The sequence below is a fragment of the Dermacentor silvarum genome, chromosome 5, assembly GCF_013339745.2.
Source record: "Dermacentor silvarum isolate Dsil-2018 chromosome 5, BIME_Dsil_1.4, whole genome shotgun sequence".
In the NCBI taxonomy this organism is placed as follows: Eukaryota; Metazoa; Arthropoda; class Arachnida; order Ixodida; family Ixodidae; genus Dermacentor; species Dermacentor silvarum.
In genome coordinates this window covers 151,285,680-151,310,856 of record NC_051158.1, presented here as the reverse complement: position 1 = coordinate 151,310,856, position 25,177 = coordinate 151,285,680, and the positions used below count along the sequence as shown (strand labels likewise).

At 43.5% G+C, this 25,177-nt stretch overlaps 1 long non-coding RNA gene across 1 annotated transcript; it reads right to left on the bottom strand.

Annotated features, from left to right (window-relative positions):
* Positions 1–8,751: 8,751 nt before the first annotated feature.
* On the bottom strand, positions 8,752–21,996 carry LOC125946067 (uncharacterized). Its single transcript, XR_007467379.1, has 3 exons — positions 19,994–21,996; positions 13,075–13,200; positions 8,752–8,855 (listed from the first exon to the last, which is right to left on the bottom strand). It is a non-coding gene; the product is annotated as an uncharacterized LOC125946067 (long non-coding RNA).
* Between the last annotated feature and the right edge of the window lie 3,181 nt (positions 21,997–25,177).

Genomic DNA, 25,177 nt, shown 5'->3' with positions numbered 1-25,177 from the left:
CCAACTACCGGGCGTGGACGTCATTGCTAAATAAAGCCAACAAGTGATTCGGTAGCCACATAAAGCAACGCACATTTATTTGAAAGGATGTTGCAGAACAATATTTATTATTCTTGAGTTTTCTGTGTCACCATTTTAAGTGTTCCATTTTTAGTTGCGGCGTCAGCTTTGTGTCAAGCATTTTCCCTTCTATTCAAATGGCCGAATGATCTTGGTCGATACAGTGACTCTTACGAGAGGAAAGATCAGTTCCTCTAACAATGCACGGGGAAACCCAACTACCGGGCGTGGACGTCATTGCTAAATAAAGCCAACAAGTGATTCGGTAGCCACATAAAGCAACGCACAATTATTTGAAAGGATGTTGCAGAACGATATTTATTATTCTTGAGTTTTCTGTGTCACCATTTTAAGTGTTCCATTTTTAGTTGCGGCGTCAGCTTTGTGTCAAGCATTTTCCCTTCTATTTGAATGGGCGAATAATCTTGTTTATACAGTGACTCTTACGAGAGGTAAGATCAGTTCCTCTAACGATGCACGGGGAAAACGCACCTACCGGGCGTTGACGTCATTGCTAAATAAAGCCAACAAGTGATTCGGTAGCCACATAAAGCAACGCACATTTATTTTAAAGGATGTTGCAGAACGATATTTATTATTCTTGAGTTTTCTGTGTCACCATTTTAAGTGTTCCATTTTTAGTTGCGGCGTCAGCTTTGTGTCAAGCATTTTCCCTTCTATTCAAATGGCCGAATGATCTTTGTCGATACAGTGACTCTTACGAGAGGTAACATCAGTTCCTCTAACCATGCACGGGAAAAACGCACCTACCGGGCGTGGACGTCATTGCTAAATAAAGCCAGCAAGTGATTCGGTAGCCACATAAAGCAACGCACTATTATTTGAAAGGATGTTGCACAACGATATTTATTATTTTTGAGTTTTCAGTCTCACGATTGTATGTCTTTCATTTTTTAGTGGCGGCCTCAGCTTTGTGTCAAGCATTTTCCCTTCTATTTGAATGGCCGAATAATCTTGTTTGATACAGTGACTCTTACGAGAGGTAACCCGCAGGGGCGTCTGCGTAAGCAGGCGTTTGGTGTGTTGCGACACCACGTACCCGAGCACATGAGGGTCGGACCCTCCCGCGTCTAACCGTGCGCGGCTTAGCCGTGTCCGGGGAAAAGGGGATCCTGGGAGTTGAGCCGAAGCCGGGTGTTTGGTCCTTTATGGCCCCTCGGCAGAGGCAACACACTCCTTTGGCCTCTGCTTCACGTAGACGGCACCCCCGGACTGACCCACCCGGGGGAAATCGGTGGTCGCCTTTTCCTATCCCCCTCTCTGCCCTTTTTCTTTCCTATATCCTTTCTTTACTGTCCTGTCTCCTATTCTCTTCTGTTACTTCCACGTTTTCATAGGCGGCTCGGGTTAACCTTGTGTATGTGCCCTCTCTTGGGTATCTTATATTGGGTTATAGCAGCAATGCACGGCTGGCGTCTGCAGCCTTACACCTTAAGCGCTGCAGCGTCCCCTAGTTGGGCTCCGTGGTGGGTGGCCGCCATTGCCGCCGAAATAAGCCGAACTAATATGGGAACACCTGCATTTCCCCGTCTACTTGATCGTCACCCTCACAAGAGGGGGCGCACCGATGAAATATTAAGCCTATTCAGACCGAAAGAAATTTTTCCCCGATACCAAGTTGTGCACAGTGAGAAAACTGAAAAACCAGCTCGAACCGTATCCCCTTTTCTTGTTGCGAAAGGCTTGACTGACGCCCTTGGCCCAGGTTACAAGGTCACCAAAATGGCGAGCGGGGACCTCCTGCTTGAGATCCGTGACAAAGCGCAGCACAATAAATTGAACAACCTTGTGGCATTTGGAGACATACCTGTTACCGTCTCACCTCAATGGTCTATGAACACAGCACGTGGAGTAGTGTCTGATGCAGATCTAATCGACTTGTCCGAAACCGAACTATTGGAAGGCTGGAAAGAACAAAACGTAACAAACGTACAGCGCATCATTATCAGAAGAGAAAATAAGGAAATTCCCACTAAACACCTGATCCTGACTTTTGCCACTTGCGATCTGCCAGAAACCATAGAAACCGGATACACAAAGTTAGCTGTCAGGCCATACATCCCCAATCCCAGAAGATGCTTCCAATGTCAAAGATTTGGCCACGGCTCGCAGAGCTGCCGTGGTAGAGTAACATGTGCGAAATGTGGAACGCAAGGTCATTCCTCAGACAACTGTGAAGCGGCACCTCACTGTGTAAACTGTGATGGTGAGCATCCAGCTTACTCCCGGTCTTGTCCGAATTGGAAAAAAGAAAAAGAAATTATCACTCTCAAAGTTCGTGAGAACATCTCCTTCAAGGAAGCACGTAAAAGGTGCTTGCCATTCCACAGCACAACATATGCCGAGGCGACGCGTCTGGGGGCAACGTCGCACCGGCTTCCGCCACCTGCCCGGCCCGCGCGCAGCGAGCCGCCGGCTGTGGCAGCCGCCCCTATGGTGGGAGCAGCCAAGGCTGCCTTGCCATCACCGAACTTGGCCACACCAGTGGCCCCTGCTAGCTCTGGCAGCAGCCAGGATAGCACGGAGGCTAAGGAGGTACCGTCAACCTCCGCACTGGTGGGGACAAAGGCTTCGTCTTCCGAGGCGAAGCCAAACCGACGCACACATCGCTCGTTAGAGCGAGTGTCCAACGCCTCGCAAGAGGCAATGGACACAACTTCTCAGACGGCACATGGAGTGCCTAGGGAGCGGCGACTCTTCCAAGAACGCTCCAAAAAAGACAAGACACCAGTTACAGCGCCTGTAAAAGGCTCTGTAAAATAGGCTGTACACACCCCTTGAAACACACAGCACCTTTTATTTTCCTCCAACATGAATAAAATAATGCAGTGGAATGTTAGGGGATTAATCCACAACCTAGACGATATCCAAGAACTTCTCAGTAAATTTAATCCAAAGGTGCTGTGTGTTCAAGAAACACATCTAAACTCCAGAAACACCAACTTCCTACGTCAGAATTTTGTTTTCCGAAAAGATCGCGAGGATTCTGCCGCATCATCTGGTGGTGTGGCCATCATACTCGACAGAAGTGTAGCCTGTCAGCAACTTCCACTTAATACGGCACTTGAGGCGGTAGCCGTTCGTGCTGTACTTCTGGGTAAACTCGTTACTATTTGCTCGCTCTACATACCCCCACATTATCCTTTACACAAACATGAATTTCAGTCACTAATAGATGAATTACCAGAACCTTACCTAGTTCTTGGCGATTTCAATGCACACAGCAGCTTGTGGGGCGACACGCGTATCGATGCGCGAGGACGCCTAATCGAACAATTTCTTTTCTCCTCTGGTGCGTGTCTCCTGAATAAGAAGGAACCCACCTACTACAATCTCGCAAACAAAACGTTTTCTTCCATTGATCTCAGTGTAGCTTCCCCGTCTATATTTGCTGAACTTAAATGGGAAGTTATAAAAAATCCTTACGGGAGTGACCACTTCCCGATACTGCTGAGATCACCACTACAAAACGACCCTCCACCACAGGCACCCCGCTGGAAGTTGGATATGGCAGATTGGGAGAAATTCCAAAGTCTTACAAGTAGTATCTCGTGGTCTGAAATATCTTCGCTGGGAATTGATGCTGCTGTCGAATATTTTACATGTTTTATAATTGATGCCGCTTCTGAATGTATACCTGAAATAAGTGGTGAGACATGCAAACGCCGTCTCCCATGGTGGAACGAGGAATGTCAGAACGCTCGTAGGAAACAGAACAAAGCGTGGGGGTTGCTACGCGACTCCCCAACTGCGGAGAATCTTGTCAATTTTAAGAAGATAAAATCGCAGGGGAGAAGAACACGTCGACAGGCCAGGAGAGAGAGTTGGGAGAAGTTTTTATCAGGCATCAACTCGTATACAGACGAGGGCAGAGTCTGGAAGAAAGTTAATAAGATAAAAGGGCTACAAACTTATTCACTCCCGTTGGTAAACACACAAGGCGACAGTCTGGAAGACCAAGCTAACTGCCTGGGAGCACATTTTGAACATGTGGCAAGCTCATCCCATTATTCGCCAACATTTAAAAGACACAAGGCTACCATAGAAAAACAGAAAATAGAAAGAAAATGCACCGGAGACGAGGCATACAACCAGCCATTTTGCATCGCTGAGCTCTATGCGTCGCTTAGTTGTTGCAACAAGTCTGCCCCAGGCACTGATCGCATAGTTTATCAAATGCTAAAACACCTTCCCCATGAAACAAAGAAAACTCTCCTCTGCCTTTACAATGCTATATGGTCCTCCGGCAAGATTCCCGCCGCCTGGAAAGAGGCCATTGTCGTCCCTATACTGAAGCAGGGCAAGGACCCATCGTCTGTTTCGAGTTACCGGCCTATAGCACTAACAAGCTGTCTCCGCAAACTGTTCGAAAAATTGATAAACCGCCGACTAATACATTTCCTCGAATCAAACAAACTGCTTGACCCGTACCAATGCGGGTTTCGAGAGGGTCGATCCACCGCCGACCACTTGATACGTATTGAAATGCAAATTCGTGAAGCTTTTGTCCATAAGCAGTTCTTTCTGTCTGTATTCCTTGATATGGAAAAAGCCTACGACACCACGTGGCGGTTTGGAATACTAAGAGACCTCTCACACGTTGGTATACGTGGTAACATGTTAAATGTCATAGAAAGTTATTTATCTAATCGCACATTCCGTGTTCGTGTGGGAAATGCTGTATCAAGACCATTTGTGCAGGAAACTGGAGTGCCATAGGGCGGGGTGCTGAGTTGCACTCTCTTTATCGTAAAAATGAGTTCTTTGCGTCTGTATATCCCAAGAAACATGTTTTACTCTGCATACGTGGATGATGTACAGTTAGGTTTCGCCTCGTGCATTCTTGCAGTCTGTGAGCGGCAGATTCAGCTTGGTCTGAACAAAGTGTCTAAGTGGGCAGACGAGAATGGATTTAGCCTTAACCCACAAAAGACCACCTGCGTCCTGTTCTCCAGGAAGAGGGGTCTGCACCCCGATCCTGACATTGAGTTGCAGGGACAACGTGTGGCCGTAAAAACAGAACACAAATTTTTAGGTGTGATTCTAGATACGAAACTTACATTTGTGGCACACAAACAGTATATAAGGAACAAGTGCATGAAAACAATGAATATTCTAAAAGTTTTGTCACGCACCGTTTGGGGTAGTGACACAAAGTGCCTTTTAAATCTGTATAAGAGCCTCATACTCACACGACTAGATTACGGCGCCATAGTGTACCATTCCGCTACGCCAAGCGCCCTAAAGATGCTGGATCCTGTACACCATCTAGGCATCCGCCTAGCCACTGGTGCCTTCAGGACAAGTCCTGTGTCAAGCTTGTACGTAGAAGCGGACGTGTGGTCGCTTGACACGCAACGTTCATACTTAAGCCTTACCTATTTCCTGAAAGTAAATTCGAACTCGGAACATCCGTCCTTCTCAATCATAAATGATATGACCAGTGCCACACTCTTTAATAACCGGCCGACAGTAAGAGAACCCTTCTCACTACGTATAAGAAAAATTAGCGCAGAAATGGATATCCCACTACTTGAAAATAATTTGATGGCCCCAGCAAATCCAGTGCCACCGTGGCAGTGGCAACTCATAGAGTGTGATACTTCGTTTGTAGAGGTCACAAAAGACGCTCCAGAGGTACATATCCAGATGCATTTTCTAGAAATCCAGTTCAAGTACCCGTCCTGCACTCAGTTTTACACTGACGCTTCCAAGTCACATGCAGGAGTTTCTTATGCAGTAGTCGGCCCATCGTTCTCCGAGTCCGATGTACTGCACCCGGAAACAAGCATTTTTACGGCTGAAGCCTATGCACTTTTATCAGCCGTGAAGAATATAGGCAAGTCAAAACTCAAACGATCAATAATATTTACAGACTCCCTAAGCGTTGTGAAAGCTATCATGACTCTACATAGACACAAAAACCCTGTACTCATTGAACTGTATTCTGCTCTGTGCAAAGCATACATGTCTAACCAGCATATTATTTTGTGCTGGGTGCCTGGCCATAGAGGCATCGAGGGCAATGTTCTGGCTGATCAAATGGCCTCATCAACTACATCGCGAGCCCTTAACCCTACCGCTTCTATCCCTGCCGCAGACCTCAAGCCCTACTTGAGAAAGAAACTTCGAAGCCATTGGCAGCGCTTGTGGGATGCCGAAACCAACAATAAGCTCCACTTAGTTAAGCCACAGATAGGTCCCTGGCATCCCGTTACGAAAATACGAAGAACTAATGTCCTATTCTCTCGTTTGAGAATAGGACATACATACGGCACCCACAATTTTCTTTTAACTGGAAATGACCCACCAACCTGTGGTAGATGTGGAGAGAGGCTTACCGTGCTTCACGCCCTCGTGGAGTGCAGGGAAGCCGAAACAGAGAGAAAAAGGCACTTTCCTCTAGCGTACCGGTACTGTCTCCCTCTCCATCCCGCTATGTTTCTGGGTGACAAACCCCTCTTTAACACCAAAGCTGTCCTGGGCTTTCTTAGCGATGTTATATTGCATGTTATTTGCCCAATAGTTTCATAGCGCATCCTCTCTCCAGAGGATGCCGCTGCGATAGTAGTTTTGTATAGCACGAGTCTCCAGGCCCTTGCATTTCAAAGGGCCTGTCAAGGCAGTAGTGCTGTTTGAAAAGACTTATCAGTGATAAATTCTCATTTATCATGATTATCTTGCAAATTGTTCTTTCGTCTCATAGTGCACCTCATTAGCCATTGCCATAATTTTATTACATATATATTTTACGCATTTTACAGCGATTGTTTTTAGGCCCTTTTACAGCCACGACACATCTATCTTTCGCAATTCATTGCTCCATTGTCAACCTATTAACACTGGCCTGGCGCTCTTTGGCCATACCTGGCCCTTGCGCCATTAAACACCATTCATCATCATACGAGAGGTAAGATCAGTTCCTCTAACCATGCACGGGAAAAACGCACCTACCGGGCGGGGACGTCATTGCTAAATAAAGCCAGCGAGTGATTCGGTAGCCACATAAAGCAACGCACTATTATTTGAAAGGATGTTGCAGAACGATATTTATTATTGTTGAGTTCTCTGTGTCACGATTTTATATGTTCCATTTTTAGTTGCGGCGTCAGATTTGTGTCAAGCATTTTGCCTTCTATTCAAATGGCCGAATGATCTTTGTCGATACAGTGACTCTTACGAGAGGTAAGATCAGTTCCTCTAACCACGCACGGGAAAAACGCACCTACCGGGCGTGGACGTCATTGCTAAATAAAGCCAGCAAGTGATTCGGTAGCCACATAAGGCAACGCACATTTATTTGAAAGGATGTTGCAGAATGATATTTATTATTTTTGAGTTTTCTGTGTCACGATTTTGTATGTTCCATTTTTAGTTGCGGCGTCAGATTTGTGTCAAGCATTTTCCCTTCTATTCAAATGGCCGAATGATCTTTGTCGATACAGTGACTCTTACGAGAGGTAAGATCAGTTCCTCTAACCATGCACGGGAAAAACGCACCTACCGGGCGGGGACGTCATTGCTAAATAAAGCCAGCAAGTGATTCGGTAGCCACATAAAGCAACGCACTATTATTTGAAAGGATGTTGCAGAACGATATTTATTATTTTTGAGTTCTCTGTGTCACGATTTTATATGTTCCATTTTTAGTTGCGGCGTCAGATTTGTGTCAAGCATTTTGCCTTCTATTCAAATGGCCGAATGATCTTTGTCGATACAGTGACTCTTACGAGAGGTAAGATCAGTTCCTCTAACCACGCACGGGAAAAACGCACCTACCGGGCGTGGACGTCATTGCTAAATAAAGCCAGCAAGTGATTCGGTAGCCACATAAGGCAACGCACATTTATTTGAAAGGATGTTGCAGAACGATATTTATTATTTTTGAGTTTTCTGTGTCACGATTTTATATGTTCCATTTTTAGTTGCGGCGTCAGCTTTGTGTCAAGCATTTTCCCTTCTATTCAAATGGCCGAATGATCTTTGTCGATACAGTGACTCTTACGAGAGGTAACATCAGTTCCTCTAACCATGCACGGGAAAAACGCACCTACCGGGCGTGGACGTCATTGCTAAATAAAGCCAGCAACCCTATTGAAAAAAATGTGAACGAGAATGTACGAGAAATAGTGTACGCGATTATTGCTCCGTAGACTGTGCGAGAAACTCGTTCAGTCTGCGAGAACTCGTTGAGTCTACGAGAACCTCGTACAGTCTACGCAGCAATCATCGCGTACATTTCTCGCACACGTGTACGAGATCGCGTTCTTGTCACTGAACGAGATTCTCGTACATTATGAACGAGTTCGTTTCTATGAGCTGAGTGCGTACAAGATGACGAGCTTGTACAACCTGCGAGAGTATGCACCCTGAAAAAGATACGCACCTCATATTCATATTTAGTATAATAATGCAAATACAATTCTTGTAAATACAAGTGTTCATGCATGGACACTTGTGCTGACCTTACTGCAGTGTTGTGTCGCTGTAATGGTTTGTTCAGAAATCTACAGTAAAGAGTTATGTTGAGGTGAAAAAAAATGTCAGGTGAGGTAATGGTTTGTACTTGTTAATAAACAAGTACACGTTACACAGGTTCTTCAGCACACCTATTCAAGCTTACTTTAATAGTGAAGTCCTCCGATTTTAAGCAAGAGCACGTCACACATGTCGCAAGCGTTGTTTATTGGACCTTGTAATGGTACTTCAATAGACCCAGTCTGTTGACAGAAGACCACTGGAATGTGTTGCTTGAGTGAGAGCTTGCCGCGCACCTGAAAAAGTAAACAAAAGCCAACAGTTTTTTTTCACACATGCAATAAGATAACACATAGGCAAAAGCAGTTTAGCTGACATTCACACAGGTAAGAATGCTTTAGCATTCAGAACATGCGATACTGAACACAATTTATTAAAAATAAGTGGTCTCCTGCAATGCTTATGACTCCTAAGGAAATGTGCATTATAGTGTCGTAGAATAACCTGTTACATTAGCAGATCACTGAAACAAGTGTTATCACAGTAAAAAAAGGCATTATTTGAGTAATAATAATTAGTAGTACTGAAGCAACATAATATGCATAAAATCTACTTTTAGAGAGCAGCATCAACAGGTCGAGCTAATTAAATTACTTGGAAACTGCTATTCTGCCAGCAAAACTAAAAATCGTGGTGGCGTAGTGGCTTTGGCATTGCACTGCTAAGCCGAATGGCGCAGGATAAAATAATTTTCCATGCACAACGGCCACATTTTGATGGCAGCAAAGTGCAACAACACCCCCATAAGGTGCATTGGGCACATACCCCCGGTGTTCAAAGTTAATCCAGAGTTGCCCACTACAGTGTCCCCCATAATCATATTGTGCAGAAGGACTTGGTGTTAGGCAAGTTGCTGTTTGCTGAACGACATAGCGCAAAGGCACAAATACACAGAAGATACACAGACACACGTCACAGGCGCTACTAACAACTTTATTTGAAGCACAGCGAGATACAGTATATGTACTCCTCACAACGCGCAGGCGCACCAGCTACTTCGGGCAGAGCACAGAGGGCGATTATCAGGGCTAACACGATCATTTTGAAGATCTAAAGAAAGCAAGTTCCACATCATGAAAACAATATAGGTCAACTTTCACAAGCACTACTTTTTTTCTTTTATGTAAAATGCTTCCAACAGCTCACGTGCTGTTTTATCTTTAGTTCTGCCCAGGATCTTCCCATCATGAAATCTCGCACGACAAGGACAGGCTTTACATTGTGCTGAAAGATGCGCATTCAAGTATTTCGTCGTGTTGTTAGCATGCTCCATGATTCGATCATTGATGCAGCGGCCAGTTTGTCCTACATAGGACTTTCCACAAGACAGTGGGATTTCATAAACCCCTCTGGTAGCACATCGCCAGTAAGGTGTGACGTGTTGTACTTGGCAGCCTACCTTAGATCTGCCAATTATGCGGGGACACAGTTGGGCCAGCATATTGGGAAAAGAGAACACTACAAAAGCGGGCACACTGGTGAATGAGGCCAGAGCTGGTGAGCTGAGTGACCCAAGAACGCAAGTTGTACCGTATGTGCATAAGTTGAGCCACAATTCAAACAAAGTGGTGAACAGGCATGGAGTGCCTCTATTGTTCTCTGTTCCCAATAGGCTGCCCCGAACGTGTCCCCGCATAATGGGCAGATCTAAGGTAAGCTGCCAAGTACAACATGTAACACCTTACGGGCAATGTGGTCCCGGTGTGGTTTATGAAATCCCACTGCCTTGTGGAAAGTCCTATGTAGGACAAACTGGCTGCTGCATCAATGATTGAATGAGGGAGCATGCTAAAAACATGACAACAGACTTGAATGCACATCTATCAGCAAAAAAAAAAGCCTGCCCTTGTCGTGCGAGATTTTATGATGTGAAGATCCCAGGCAGAAGTAAAGATAATATTGCATGTAAGCTACTCAAAGCGTTTTACATAAAAAAGTAGTGCTCGTGTAAGTCAGACCTCTGTTGTTTTGTACGACGCGGAACTTGCTTTCTTTAGATCTTCAAAATGATTGTGTTAGCACGAATAATCGCCACTTCCCGAAGTGGCTAGTGCGCCTGTGCATTCGGAAGAGTATATATACAGTATCCTGTTGTGTTTCGAAAGTTATTAGCAGCACCTGTGACACGTTTTCGTATATCATCTGTGTATTTGTGCCTTTGCCCTTCGTTCAGCAATTTGACAAATAAAACCCAAACATTTTATTTAAAGCAAATAGTACTGCATAAGGCCAAATGCTTATATAGAATCATCTGACAGCAGCTACGTTTAACAAAATTTAATACTTTCTAAAACAAGAAACTTTCAGATGGTTTGAGCAAAAATCTACTTATGCCAAAATTATTGTCATTAATTTTATATGGCCCATTCCGCCTTACTTTCTTTTTAACCAAAATTATATATGCAGTGCAGGTGCTCCCCACACCTAAAGAAATTGTCACCGTTCCTTAAAGTGCGTGGTTTTGTTTCAAATGACAACACAAGTATGCTTTGCGATTGTTAGATAATGAAATGATTGTCAAACTCCTTGAAATCACGGACTCCTGGACAGAATAACTAGTCACATTAGGCACCCTTTCATCAGTTTTTGTCCACAAAATCAAGCAAGTAAAACATTACCCTGAGTCTGCAACTGTTAATGTGTTCTGTTTGGTAATGATAATTTTATGGTCATTGACCCAAGCCAAGCCAAAAAAGCTCCCTTTCTGGAGCCGAGACAGGTTCCTGAATTACACCATGGAAGGTAAGCTCGTGGGTACTTCTCCTGCTTCAGAAAGAGCTTACTGCGGGCACGTTACACGATGCAGCTTACTTTCGTCAGTGTTGGGTGAAGTGCCAGTGTTGAAGTTGTATTTTGCGCAGAATGGCAGTTTCAGGTTTAGTGGGCTTGTAGGAAGACAAGCTCAAGATAGCTTCCTGGTTTGAACAGGCTGTTTTGGTTATAATACATCAAGCTTTCTTGTGACTGCCCGCACAGGTGGTCCTTTAGTCTCGCTGTGAAGTTGACATTCAGCTCTATGTCCCAGAAGACCCGAATAATGGTCTGCTCTAGTTACACGCTCTTGATTTTCTGTCAGCACTCTTGAACTCTTGCTGCCAGTAATTTCTTCCCAGCTGGCCGAATTATCTCGAGGCCCCACGCTGACACTACCGATGCTTTCAAGTGTAGACTTTTCAGGATAAGGTTCTTTGCAGGAAGGTGGCACTTAGATTTCTATTCTGGACGCGAGTGAGACGAACCAGTAAGTCTTAGTAACAATGTTTTGAACATAAGTTCTGTAGAAGGTATTATCAAGGGTTCGACGAAAATTCATTGAGCCAGGTAACGACTATGAAGTTGTGGTGAATGACCAAGTGCTTATCATAGTGTTAGTGACGACACAATTTTTCGTAAAACGTTTAACTCCAACAGGACTACACACAAGATGTAACCAAGACTTGCCGGTTCATTTCACTCAGGTCTTGAATAGCCACCTGTAAGTGCCACCTTTTTTTAAACCACACTTGCAAAGCCAGGAGTCTTATCCTGAAAAGTCTTCAATTGAAGACATCAGTAGTGTCAGTGTGGGGCCTCAGGATAATTCAGCAAGCCGAGAAGAAATTGCTAACAGTACAAGTAAAAGTATGCCAACAGAAAATGAAGGGCTTGGAAGCCGATGTATTCTTCGCAAAGTGTCAACTACAGGGTCATTGTTCACGAGTTCCCGGATGCGTAACTCCATGCCAACTTCATGCCGACGCTAAGGAAACACCAGGGCAGGCAGTTGCAAGAAAAGAAATTCAGTGCTCTAAGAAAAATGCGGCCACTCAAACCATGAAAGTAATGTTTAACTTGTCTTCTTACAACTACACTGAACCTAAACATGCTGTTTTGGGCAACGGAACAAACATCAACACTGGTGCTTTGCCTGACTCTATGAGAGTCATCTGTGCCATGAATGGTGCCGTCAGTGCACTTCCTTCCAAAGATGAGGCCCGCACCCTGCACTGTCAGTGTGCTGTACAAATTTCAGAAGCACATCCCACAAGCTTGTCTGCCTAGCAAAGAAGCTGTGTGGGGCTTCAAAACCCATAGAACCAACGAACACAAACCCAAACCTCGTCCCTTCAACTCTCGCTTTATATTGCTGTGCAAGCAGTCAAATTGGATGGTGTTAGTAGTGTTCTGTCCTGTTACCTCCTTGCCTTTCCTATGAATTTTATGCTAAATAAGGCTTTTTCTTGGTGAAAGAGTGCTAGTTTAAGGCATAAACCAGCTCCATGGCAGTTTGCAATTAAGGAATGTAAACATTTGCTGAAAATAGGTCCATGAAGAATATTTCAAAAAGAGCACTTTAAAAAAACACACACATGTATCTATCACCAAGGCCAACCCTTGTGTCTTCTATCTCAACATATTTCTCAAAAGTCAAGCTCAAAACTGATATCCAGGTGCAAGCTCTCCATATCATATTACCTTGTCAATGATGAAGCAAAGCACGCTGGTGCCTGGATGTTGTGGGACCAACTCAGGCGTGGAGATCAGCACTGATCAGCAACACAGCACAGTCTGCTTACACTTTCTCTGCAGGCCCAGCCATACCTGAATTAATACAAGTGGGCTTAGTGTCACGTGAGTATAATATAAAAAGTGACACCGTGAACAAATCAATCCTTGTTCGGTATACATATGAAAAAATGTAGATATTCTCCATATAGCAAGCTTCACTTTGAGTAACAAATCCTGCACTATAAGAAAAATATGATGCATGAGCCATCTATGCAAGAAAATTAATTGAAGATCCTTTTTTTTTTTGCCTCCCTCCTCCTCCTTGTGTATAGGTGGCAGTCAGGTTAAGTAAAGTAGGCCAGAAAGCCACATAGTGTAAGCAAAGGTGGTCACTTGGTGGGCCAATTCTGATACCATAGCACGACATGCATTCTGCAGGCACTGCAATGTTAAAGCACCCATAAGCCTAGCAGCATTACCCAATAGGGCTAACCAATAAGTGTCCCCAGCAGCATAACTCAGCATGTCTACCAGGAGGCTTTCATTACACTTTGACAACTATCCTCCTACGGCTTGAGCCCAATTTTTGTCAACAGAAGACAAGCTTCTGCATCTGCACAAGGGCACTTTAAACAGTACCACAATAGCTTCCTACCTAATCCCACCTTTAAAATGACATTGGTAAGTTCAGTACCATGTGTAGAACCAATCAAATTGTTCTGCAATCAAGTAAGCATCCCCTTTTCATACACGCAAATATCAGCAACACTACTACTGACATATGGACATTTTGTAGACAAAAACACCAAGCGCAAGAGCTGAAGCTTGGGCAAGTTGGTAACAGTTCATTTTGATGGTGTTCATGGCACACACATGCCAAAAGAATAAGCGACAGGCCGACAGTGAAAAATAACTGTCCTCTTTCACACTCTGTGTCCCTTATCTCCTTAGAAAGTGTGCACTGTGAATAGCATGGAAAGGAACATAAGAGATCAGATAATGCTACAATAGATAAAAGAAAACATGCTCTCTGATGCAACACGTCTTTAAGCAACCTAATTTTCAACCAACATCCTAAGCCTGCCGCACTTAAAAAACTCACTGAAGTTGCTGTGTAAGACAACAGCTTGCTTTTACAAAAAATAGAGTTAAACTTATTCTATTATTTTTGCAAACTGGTGCTTCAGTACTGTGAAAAGGTGGTATTATTGAAAACCAGCTTAATTTTTGTGTAATAAAACACCTAGTCAGCTACAGCGATCAGGCTTGATATAAATCTGCCAGTGAACACGGTAAATCGATATTTCCATGACTGTTGAGGTAAAAAGAATCGTTGACAAATTCCCAACACACTATGCATGTTTTGGAGAAGACAGTGCTTTTCTACTGCAAGCATTTAACAGAGCCCCAGTGAATACAGTCTTACATAACTTATTGCAGGACATTTCAAACAGATCCTCTTTATGGCTTCTTAGGGACTTGGGTAACGAAGAGTAAGTGCAGTGACATCTCTGAGCACCTCAAAGACAATACTGGTGATTACATGGCAACACAACTGCTGACATGCAAGATAACTTTCGGGCAGTGTTGTCTCATGCCACATCAATCAGACAAAACTTTAAAGGGACACTTAAGGGAAAAATAATTATTTGAGATGCATTATTGAATTACTCTTCCGCAAACCCAGAAAGACTGCAGTTATCCAAAAGTAGAGGCTTGATAAGCTAGAAAATACACAAGAACGATGTACAGGTGGTGAAACCACAATAAAGTTCCCACACCTGCTGGCTGTCTGCTAAGGCCTAGTTAATTTGTTTTTGGCAAAAATTGACTATATTGCATTCTAAAAGAGGCAAGAACTGAACTTAGCAATTTTGGAGCAAGTGTACTGAACCGCAACAGCCAAAATATACGAAAATACTCTGGAATGCATGATGTCCTCCAACGTACGATGTTTCGCCACAAAATTTGGCAGGAAATTCCACTTTAACCTTCATTTTCTTTTTGCAATAAATAACCTCTCATCACAAAACTAACACAAAAAGAAAGAATACATGATGCGTCTAAACTGTCTCCAAACAAAAAAATGTGTCCGGAGTCATTTTGTACACATTCAAACCACTTATTTTTGGCCTTGCTTAAAGTGCCTTTGTGTGTCATGCAACATGAAACTGAAAAACAGGATTCACTGTAAAGGGAGAAATAAATGGGGCTCGCCTAGCGTGACGTATCTGCACAGGCTTAAGAGAAGTGTGACTCCATGGTCTAAATGAAAAAAATAAAAATAAAATCGCACTTTGGGCGGGTCTCAGGTTATAGTACTACTCAAAATCTTGACAAGTGCTTATTCAGTCTGTACTTATCCCAAAAGCTTGGTAATGACATACGCCCCTTTTGCACTAATGGTGTCTGCGCTAAAGGGGCTAAGGCTAAATGTTAGGTAGCAACACACATTTTAACAGTGAAATTCAAGTGCATTATGACTTTTGTCTGCCACTTTTAATAACATGTAACGGTCGATATAGCACATTGTGATCTAATTATTGTAGGTCAGCATGGCCTGAGCACGGCGTGCCTAAACACTTTTGTTAGGTGAGAAAGTATTGTTTCTGGTACTCTTTCGGGAAGCAGCCTATGCCTTATTCAGCACAAAAACCTTGTTTCCCTGAGAATGTCAGACAATCGCATATTTCAAATCGACCATTTGAAATGCACACAAAGTACAGCATGGTTTTGGGGGTCCCACTAACTATTGAAACGCACATCATCCAAGTTCAGCAGTCAACATCATAACTAAGCTTGTAGAAGTGCATATTAGCAAGTTGACAATAATAAGGAGAAGGTGAGAGAGATGGTCCCAACTATAAGAGAAGCAATAGCAGAGTTCAAGCTCCCTCCCATGTCAAGATGCAGATGCAGATGCAGAAGACAAGCTTCTGCATCTGCACAAGGGCACTTTAAACAGTACCACAATAGCTTCCTACCTAATCCCACCTTTAAAATGACATTGGTAAGTTCAGTACCATGTGTAGAACCAATCAAATTGTTCTGCAATCAAGTAAGCATCCCCTTTTCATACACGCAAATATCAGCAACACTACTACTGACATATGGACATTTTGTAGACAAAAACACCAAGCGCAAGAGCTGAAGCTTGGGCAAGTTGGTAACAGTTCATTTTGATGGTGTTCATGGCACACACATGCCAAAAGAATAAGCGACAGGCCGACAGTGAAAAATAACTGTCCTCTTTCACACTCTGTGTCCCTTATCTCCTTAGAAAGTGTGCACTGTGAATAGCATGGAAAGGAACATAAGAGATCAGATAATGCTACAATAGATAAAAGAAAACATGCTCTCTGATGCAACACGTCTTTAAGCAACCTAATTTTCAACCAACATCCTAAGCCTGCCGCACTTAAAAAACTCACTGAAGTTGCTGTGTAAGACAACAGCTTGCTTTTACAAAAAATAGAGTTAAACTTATTCTATTATTTTTGCAAACTGGTGCTTCAGTACTGTGAAAAGGTGGTATTATTGAAAACCAGCTTAATTTTTGTGTAATAAAACACCTAGTCAGCTACAGCGATCAGGCTTGATATAAATCTGCCAGTGAACACGGTAAATCGATATTTCCATGACTGTTGAGGTAAAAAGAATCGTTGACAAATTCCCAACACACTATGCATGTTTTGGAGAAGACAGTGCTTTTCTACTGCAAGCATTTAACAGAGCCCCAGTGAATACAGTCTTACATAACTTATTGCAGGACATTTCAAACAGATCCTCTTTATGGCTTCTTAGGGACTTGGGTAACGAAGAGTAAGTGCAGTGACATCTCTGAGCACCTCAAAGACAATACTGGTGATTACATGGCAACACAACTGCTGACATGCAAGATAACTTTCGGGCAGTGTTGTCTCATGCCACATCAATCAGACAAAACTTTAAAGGGACACTTAAGGGAAAAATAATTATTTGAGATGCATTATTGAATTACTCTTCCGCAAACCCAGAAAGACTGCAGTTATCCAAAAGTAGAGGCTTGATAAGCTAGAAAATACACAAGAACGATGTACAGGTGGTGAAACCACAATAAAGTTCCCACACCTGCTGGCTGTCTGCTAAGGCCTAGTTAATTTGTTTTTGGCAAAAATTGACTATATTGCATTCTAAAAGAGGCAAGAACTGAACTTAGCAATTTTGGAGCAAGTGTACTGAACCGCAACAGCCAAAATATACGAAAATACTCTGGAATGCATGATGTCCTCCAACGTACGATGTTTCGCCACAAAATTTGGCAGGAAATTCCACTTTAACCTTCATTTTCTTTTTGCAATAAATAACCTCTCATCACAAAACTAACACAAAAAGAAAGAATACATGATGCGTCTAAACTGTCTCCAAACAAAAAAATGTGTCCGGAGTCATTTTGTACACATTCAAACCACTTATTTTTGGCCTTGCTTAAAGTGCCTTTGTGTGTCATGCAACATGAAACTGAAAAACAGGATTCACTGTAAAGGGAGAAATAAATGGGGCTCGCCTAGCGTGACGTATCTGCACAGGCTTAAGAGAAGTGTGACTCCATGGTCTAAATGAAAAAAATAAAAATAAAATCGCACTTTGGGCGGGTCTCAGGTTATAGTACTACTCAAAATCTTGACAAGTGCTTATTCAGTCTGTACTTATCCCAAAAGCTTGGTAATGACATACGCCCCTTTTGCACTAATGGTGTCTGCGCTAAAGGGGCTAAGGCTAAATGTTAGGTAGCAACACACATTTTAACAGTGAAATTCAAGTGCATTATGACTTTTGTCTGCCACTTTTAATAACATGTAACGGTCGATATAGCACATTGTGATCTAATTATTGTAGGTCAGCATGGCCTGAGCACGGCGTGCCTAAACACTTTTGTTAGGTGAGAAAGTATTGTTTCTGGTACTCTTTCGGGAAGCAGCCTATGCCTTATTCAGCACAAAAACCTTGTTTCCCTGAGAATGTCAGACAATCGCATATTTCAAATCGACCATTTGAAATGCACACAAAGTACAGCATGGTTTTGGGGGTCCCACTAACTATTGAAACGCACATCATCCAAGTTCAGCAGTCAACATCATAACTAAGCTTGTAGAAGTGCATATTAGCAAGTTGACAATAATAAGGAGAAGGTGAGAGAGATGGTCCCAACTATAAGAGAAGCAATAGCAGAGTTCAAGCTCCCTCCCATGTCAAATGCGGAAGGGCAAAGCATACCCAGCTTTCGGTTAACACTCTCACCTGCGACCACTGCACCAGGCTGACTGACATGCGTAACCAGCAGTTTGTGATACCACATTATCAAACCTGCAATTTATGGGACATCAGAGATCAGCTTCAAGCTTGATGCTATGCTGCTCTAGGGATGTATTATGAACTGACTACATTTAAATGTTATGCTTCATGGTTTGTTGCAAGCTTCAGGAATTTACTTATATACCTCATACCTCATAAGCTCCAGCTGGAGTACTGCATAAGGTGGTAGGTAGAACATTGTGAGCCAAATAAAGAACATACAATAAAACAAGTAAAAAAAAAGAAATAAATACTCTTTCACACTGTGGTTTCTTATCTGGCAGCTAGCTTATAAAAGTGAACAGAAACTTGTTCATGCTGGTAGTGCTTTAGAAGAATAAATAATAAGAGGTTAAACAGAAAATTCAAACACTTTCAAGCCACCTTTCGTGGTTTTTTCTTTCAACGTCCCTTTAGGAATGGGAATCAATGAACAGCCCCCCCCCCCAAAAAAAAAGAGAAAAAAAGTGTAATACATGATTTTTGACTACTTGGAGAAATAAATCTAGGAACACAGAATCTGTGCAGGCATGTATGTAAGGAATTAAGTGCAGTAATATATGCAATAACTTGCAATGCCCTTCTGCTTTCGTTGGGCAACTCATAACAAGACATAAAAGGATATGTGTGCCTCAAAACACAGTTCCTAAAAAAATACGTCACTATACAGTCAGTAAGTAGCATATCATGCATATCTACTCAAGCCCTCAATTATACTTGACTCAGAGGAGGCTACTTAGGTACATTGATTAAACTGAAGGTAGGCGATATTTCAAAATATACAGTTCAAGTAGTACTCGAATATTATGTCAAAACTGGAAGTTATGAATATGGCATCTAAAGCAAAAGTGTTGTACGTCATGCAAAACCTGCCAGCCTGTGAACTTTATGTTTTGCAAAAATCCTACACACAATGCTGTGTTGGAAAGACAGCATGTATTTTCTTAAAGTTTTCTCTCAGTGCCTACATTGTTCAATAGAGACACATTATTAACCATTAACTTGGAACAGCAGAAACTGACAACATTGTTTTTAGACCAGTGTGCTTTTTTCAGTGCTTTTGCTGTTGCCGATTTAGCCGGCTTTACGAACTTATCTCAATAAGCTCGTCTAATACGGGTGTTATACAGTGCACTTTTCATTGCGATCAAGCCCAATCCGGATCGAATTTCTCACTTGTGATTGGATCTTTTGTGCAAGCTGCGCGAGGAAGCCAATTGCAGTAGCTAATTTTGATCTGAATCGGGCTTGGTAGGAAGTGCCCCTCTGGTATACTCGTTAGGGATTTTGCATTGCTAATAAAGCAGCACAAGTGCCATCACAATTTATTGTTTTAGATGCAATTTTGTAATCTCATACCACCCCATTTTTCAAGATTCTTACAACATATTCCCAATAGAATTTCATTCTCATAACTCAATGCAACAATAGTAAAATTGTAGAACGAGTCCAAATTCGTAAATCTCACCAAAAGATTCAGGACCGATGGCACGTACGAATTATACCAACAGAACCTAGAACTCATAAGTGGCAGTGACTGTTTTGTACACACCTTGTCAAAGCAAGCAGATCAGATTCCTTGTCGGGCTGCTCAGACTGCATTTTGCCACAGGCTCCCATGTGGTGCAGAGATTGCATCCGTCTCCCGAAATCGTGACATCCCTAAACAATAAGAAATGTTCAGTTTATTGCAATTACTGCTGAAACTGCAAACTTGTGATTTAACAACATCGCGTTAAATTGTGAAAAGACCTCAGCCAGCTACATGGTTGTGCAAATATCTCATTCTGACATCACGGGCAGTTATTTAACCTGTCAAATGGACGAAGACATACAGAACACTCAACACAAGAAACACAGGTTGTCTTGACAATATATAAGCAGAAAAAATTGCATACAAGCTAAAATGTGCTCATGAGTCAGACAGAGCAATCCGGTGCCGTCTCGCGCAGATGTTAGCTGTGAAGACAACACGTCAACGTACTTCACCACATATACCATTTCTTGCTGAGAAATTACGTACAGAAGCAGTGACATTCGCGGCATCAATTTTTGTGCCCGTTCAGACTAAACGATACTCGGCGCTAGTGTATTTCATAACAGAAAGCAAAGAAACAATATATGAAGCTCTTGGCAACATTCTATACTTGTCTGAGGGTAATTTTCATAAAACGTTTTGCTAAATGTGTACTACGGCATTAATAACAAACATTAGGAAATCACTTTTATAATTTTTGTCGCTGTACTAATCATCTTGTGCTCCGCCTAACAAGGCACACTACACGAACTATAAAAATGCGCCAAGCGCCGGACTTACCTTTCGAGACATACTCGGCAAACGCTCCTTCGTGTCAGGTCCGGCGGCATCGACTGCACGAACTGTCCTGCCGGCATAAACACTGTTAAATTGCGGATGAACGTAATAGTACAATTTCCAACACATTCTTCCGTGCACTGTGAACCGCTGCGAGATCGGCGAGAGTACCAGAGGCTGCTAATGTGCCGGGAACAAAGAGCACGAATGGACCGAACTACGATAACCAACAACGCCGCACCGCACGAGAGATACAGCTAGCTAGCAGCGTTGCACAGGCCCAGGGGTTTAGCGATCGCTGATGCGCACAAAAAAGAGCACATTTTCTCTCGGCAAAGCGTAAATATGATTAAACTACCACATCGACCGTCCGCAAGGAAAATATTCATGCTGCGCTCACATACCGACAGCCCAACGTGTCTAGACTGGGAACATTTTGACAGCCGAACACGGAAAAATGATGTCATTTCGTCAAGATAGAGGCACCGGAAGCTTTGCAAGAGCCGGATAAACGTCATGGCGGCCATATTGTTTACATCGTCGTCTACCGTTTTGTCGTCTCAGGCAACGTTGGTCTCTGGCTCCTCGGCACCACTGTATCGGCACGGTGCTCCATGGTAATCGTGATCGCATCGATGGTGGCGGCTGGTATTCACATGTTATGCGAGTGATGCGGCGTGTTTCAACAACGTTTCTTTCAACATCGAGGACAGCAACCTGCGGAGCAGCCGTATCAACCGGTCAGGGCCGTTAAATCGCAGCATATCGTGGTTTGGTTTGTGAATTCTACGAGGTGTTGGTGTTTTATGCGGCGGTATCGACCACGCATTTGGTGTCGAGTGGCGTCGTCGACGCACTTTGTTCTGGCTTGTGTGCCGTTTTGCGGATGTGTATAGTTCATGAAGAGTGCCGTCTGTGCATCGGACGCTGCTGCCACGCCGGCTCGATTTGCCAACGCGCGAGAACGTCCGCACTGTCTGTCGCGAGTGCTTTCGGACACTGCTTGTGTTCTGTGTGTGTGTGTGTGTGTGTGTGCGCGCGCGCGTGCGTGCGTGCGTGCGTGCGCGTGTCTGATATGCGTCGTTATTGTGTCAGCGATTTGCAAAAGTGTTTTTTAGTTTGTTTCCGGCGTGCGCGAACGCCAGGATATGCTGCATGTTCGTCATTTAACGACCCTGCTTGAATGTAGGGACATTGACATTTTGGTCGTTTCGAGGTCAGCTTTTAACGAATCGCAAAGCGTTGCCTTGCTCTGAACCATCACTGCACGAACTACTTAGTTATTTCTCCGTTAATTTCAAATTCAGTTTTGTGTAGTATATACACAGATAATGCTCCGTTGCCACGCTAAACTCGTATTTGCCGCTGTTGCGCGGCAAACACGCGTTTTTTTTTACTACGTCAAGCTCTCTCAGCATACAGTGCACAAGTTGTGAAAGACTTAGTGCAAATAATTTTTCAAGCAGCAATTGGGAAAAATGTGCTGATCGTATGACAGCATTAGTGATTCATGGTTATTTAATTTCGTTATTTTTTTCTGTCAAAGTGCGATAGATTTTGGCTGCTATTTTGGCTATTTATTCACCAATTTATTTACACTGAGTTTGTGGTTCTTTTTATTTTTTACATGTGGGCATGCATGGCCAGTTTACGCCTGCCTGCTACAGTTTGGCATAAACAGGCACTAACAACCTCTTAAAATATGGGCAATAAAAAGTGACTAGCAGATTTGATAGTCTTGTGGGGCTGTGACATAATTACTAACGCGAACAAGACTAACGGAAAAAAGGTGGGATACGAGAGAGGGCTCTGTCCTGTCCCACCTTTTTTTCCGTAGTTCGCACTAGTCACAGCAACTACATCAACACCAACTAACCCAACTTTCTTCGTGAATTACTCGTCTTATGGGGGGGGGGGGGGGGGCACACTTAGCTGTTTGGAAAATGTGCAGCTTGAAATTTCTGCATTGCTACCTCTGACTGACAGCTCTGACGCAAGCAATATGATCAGGCTGTGACAAAGCGCGTGCATCTTCTGTTACTGATCAAACTGCATGCAATAAAATCATTTGCCAACTTGTCCGTGTTGGATGTGTTTTCAGTGAGCTATAATCGCATTGCCAGCTTCTTTTATTCTGCATAAAAACAAACCTATAGCATTTTTTTCCGAAACTGTGAAGGTACTCAACCCTATATTACATTAAAAGCTTCGGGTGATCCACTCTGAACAAGGGACGTACTCTCAGACAACAGCTTTTGGCTATATCACTGTCAGTGCGCGCTTATTGGCTGGTTGAGCAATGCGTCACACGAAGGCACAGGAGTATTGTCGTAAGTGATTATCCGAGAATATGTCCCGAAGTGAAAATCATTGCATCATTAGGACTGACATGAGCTTTGATGGAGATGTGTGTGTCCATTATATAAAATTGCAGAAATTCAACACTGGCGCTCTTATTCATTCTGCAGTTTATGCTGCTATATGTGGCACAATGGTTCGACGTCGTCATGCAGCACATTGATTATGTCGATCCTTGCATGTGCTACAAACGATTCATCATAAAATCTTGCTGTCATTCACGAGCTTTTGTATACGCTACGACTTAGGTGGATGCACTTTGTATGCAATTCGTAGTCATCGGCCAAGATCTCGTTGCTCATATGACTACAGTGCGTACACATCACACGCTATCTCGCACACCTCGTACAGAATCTCGTTGGGCTGGCGCAGCACATCGCACACATCTCGCACATGCGTACATCTCGCACATGCATTCGCGTAGCACCTCGCATAGATCTCGCACACTTCGTGAAGTCTACGCAGCTCATGCGTACAGATCTCGCACATTTTCTACGATATCTCGTTGAATGTGCGTAGCACATCGCACACTTCTCGTCAAATCTGTGCGATATGCATACATCTCGCACATTTCTCGCACAATTCGCGTACAAATTTTTCAATAGGGAAGTGATTCGGTAGCCACATAAAGCAACGCACTATTATTTGAAAGGATGTTGCAGAACGATATTTATTATTTTTGAGTTTTCTGTGTCACGATTTTGTATGTTCCATTTTTAGTTGCGGCGTCAGATTTGTGTCAAGCATTTTCCCTTCTATTCAAATGGCCGAATGATCTTTGTCGATACAGTGACTCTTACGAGAGGTAAGATCAGTTCCTCTAACCATGCACGGGAAAAACGCACCTACCGGGCGTGGACGTCATTGCTAAATAAAGCCAGCAAGTGATTCGGTAGCCACATAAAGCAACGCACTATTATTTGAAAGGATGTTGCACAACGATATTTATTATTTTTGAGTTTTCAGTCTCACGATTGTATGTCTTTCATTTTTTAGTGGCGGCCTCAGCTTTGTGTCAAGCATTTTCCCTTCTATTTGAATGGCCGAATAATCTTGTTTGATACAGTGACTCTTACGAGAGGTAACCCGCAGGGGCGTCTGCGTAAGCAGGCGTTTGGTGTGTTGCGACACCACGTACCCGAGCACATGAGGGTCGGACCCTCCCGCGTCTAACCTTGCGCGGCTTAGCCGTGTCCGGGGAAAAGGGGATCCTGGGAGTTGAGCCGAAGCCGGGTGTTTGGTCCTTTATGGCCCCTCGGCAGAGGCAACACACTCCTTTGGCCTCTGCTTCACGTAGACGGCACCCCCGGACTGACCCACCCGGGGGAAATCGGTGGTCGCCTTTTCCTATCCCCCTCTCTGCCCTTTTTCTTTCCTATATCCTTTCTTTACTGTCCTGTCTCCTATTCTCTTCTGTTACTTCCACGTTTTCATAGGCGGCTCGGGTTAACCTTGTGTATGTGCCCTCTCTTGGGTATCTTATATTGGGTTATAGCAGCAATGCACGGCTGGCGTCTGCAGCCTTACACCTTAAGCGCTGCAGCGTCCCCTAGTTGGGCTCCGTGGTGGGTGGCCGCCATTGCCGCCGAAATAAGCCGAACTAATATGGGAACACCTGCATTTCCCCGTCTACTTGATCGTCACCCTCACAAGAGGGGGCGCACCGATGAAATATTAAGCCTATTCAGACCGAAAGAAATTTTTCCCCGATACCAAGTTGTGCACAGTGAGAAAACTGAAAAACCAGCTCGAACCGTATCCCCTTTTCTTGTTGCGAAAGGCTTGACTGACGCCCTTGGCCCAGGTTACAAGGTCACCAAAATGGCGAGCGGGGACCTCCTGCTTGAGATCCGTGACAAAGCGCAGCACAATAAATTGAACAACCTTGTGGCATTTGGAGACATACCTGTTACCGTCTCACCTCAATGGTCTATGAACACAGCACGTGGAGTAGTGTCTGATGCAGATCTAATCGACTTGTCCGAAACCGAACTATTGGAAGGCTGGAAAGAACAAAACGTAACAAACGTACAGCGCATCATTATCAGAAGAGAAAATAAGGAA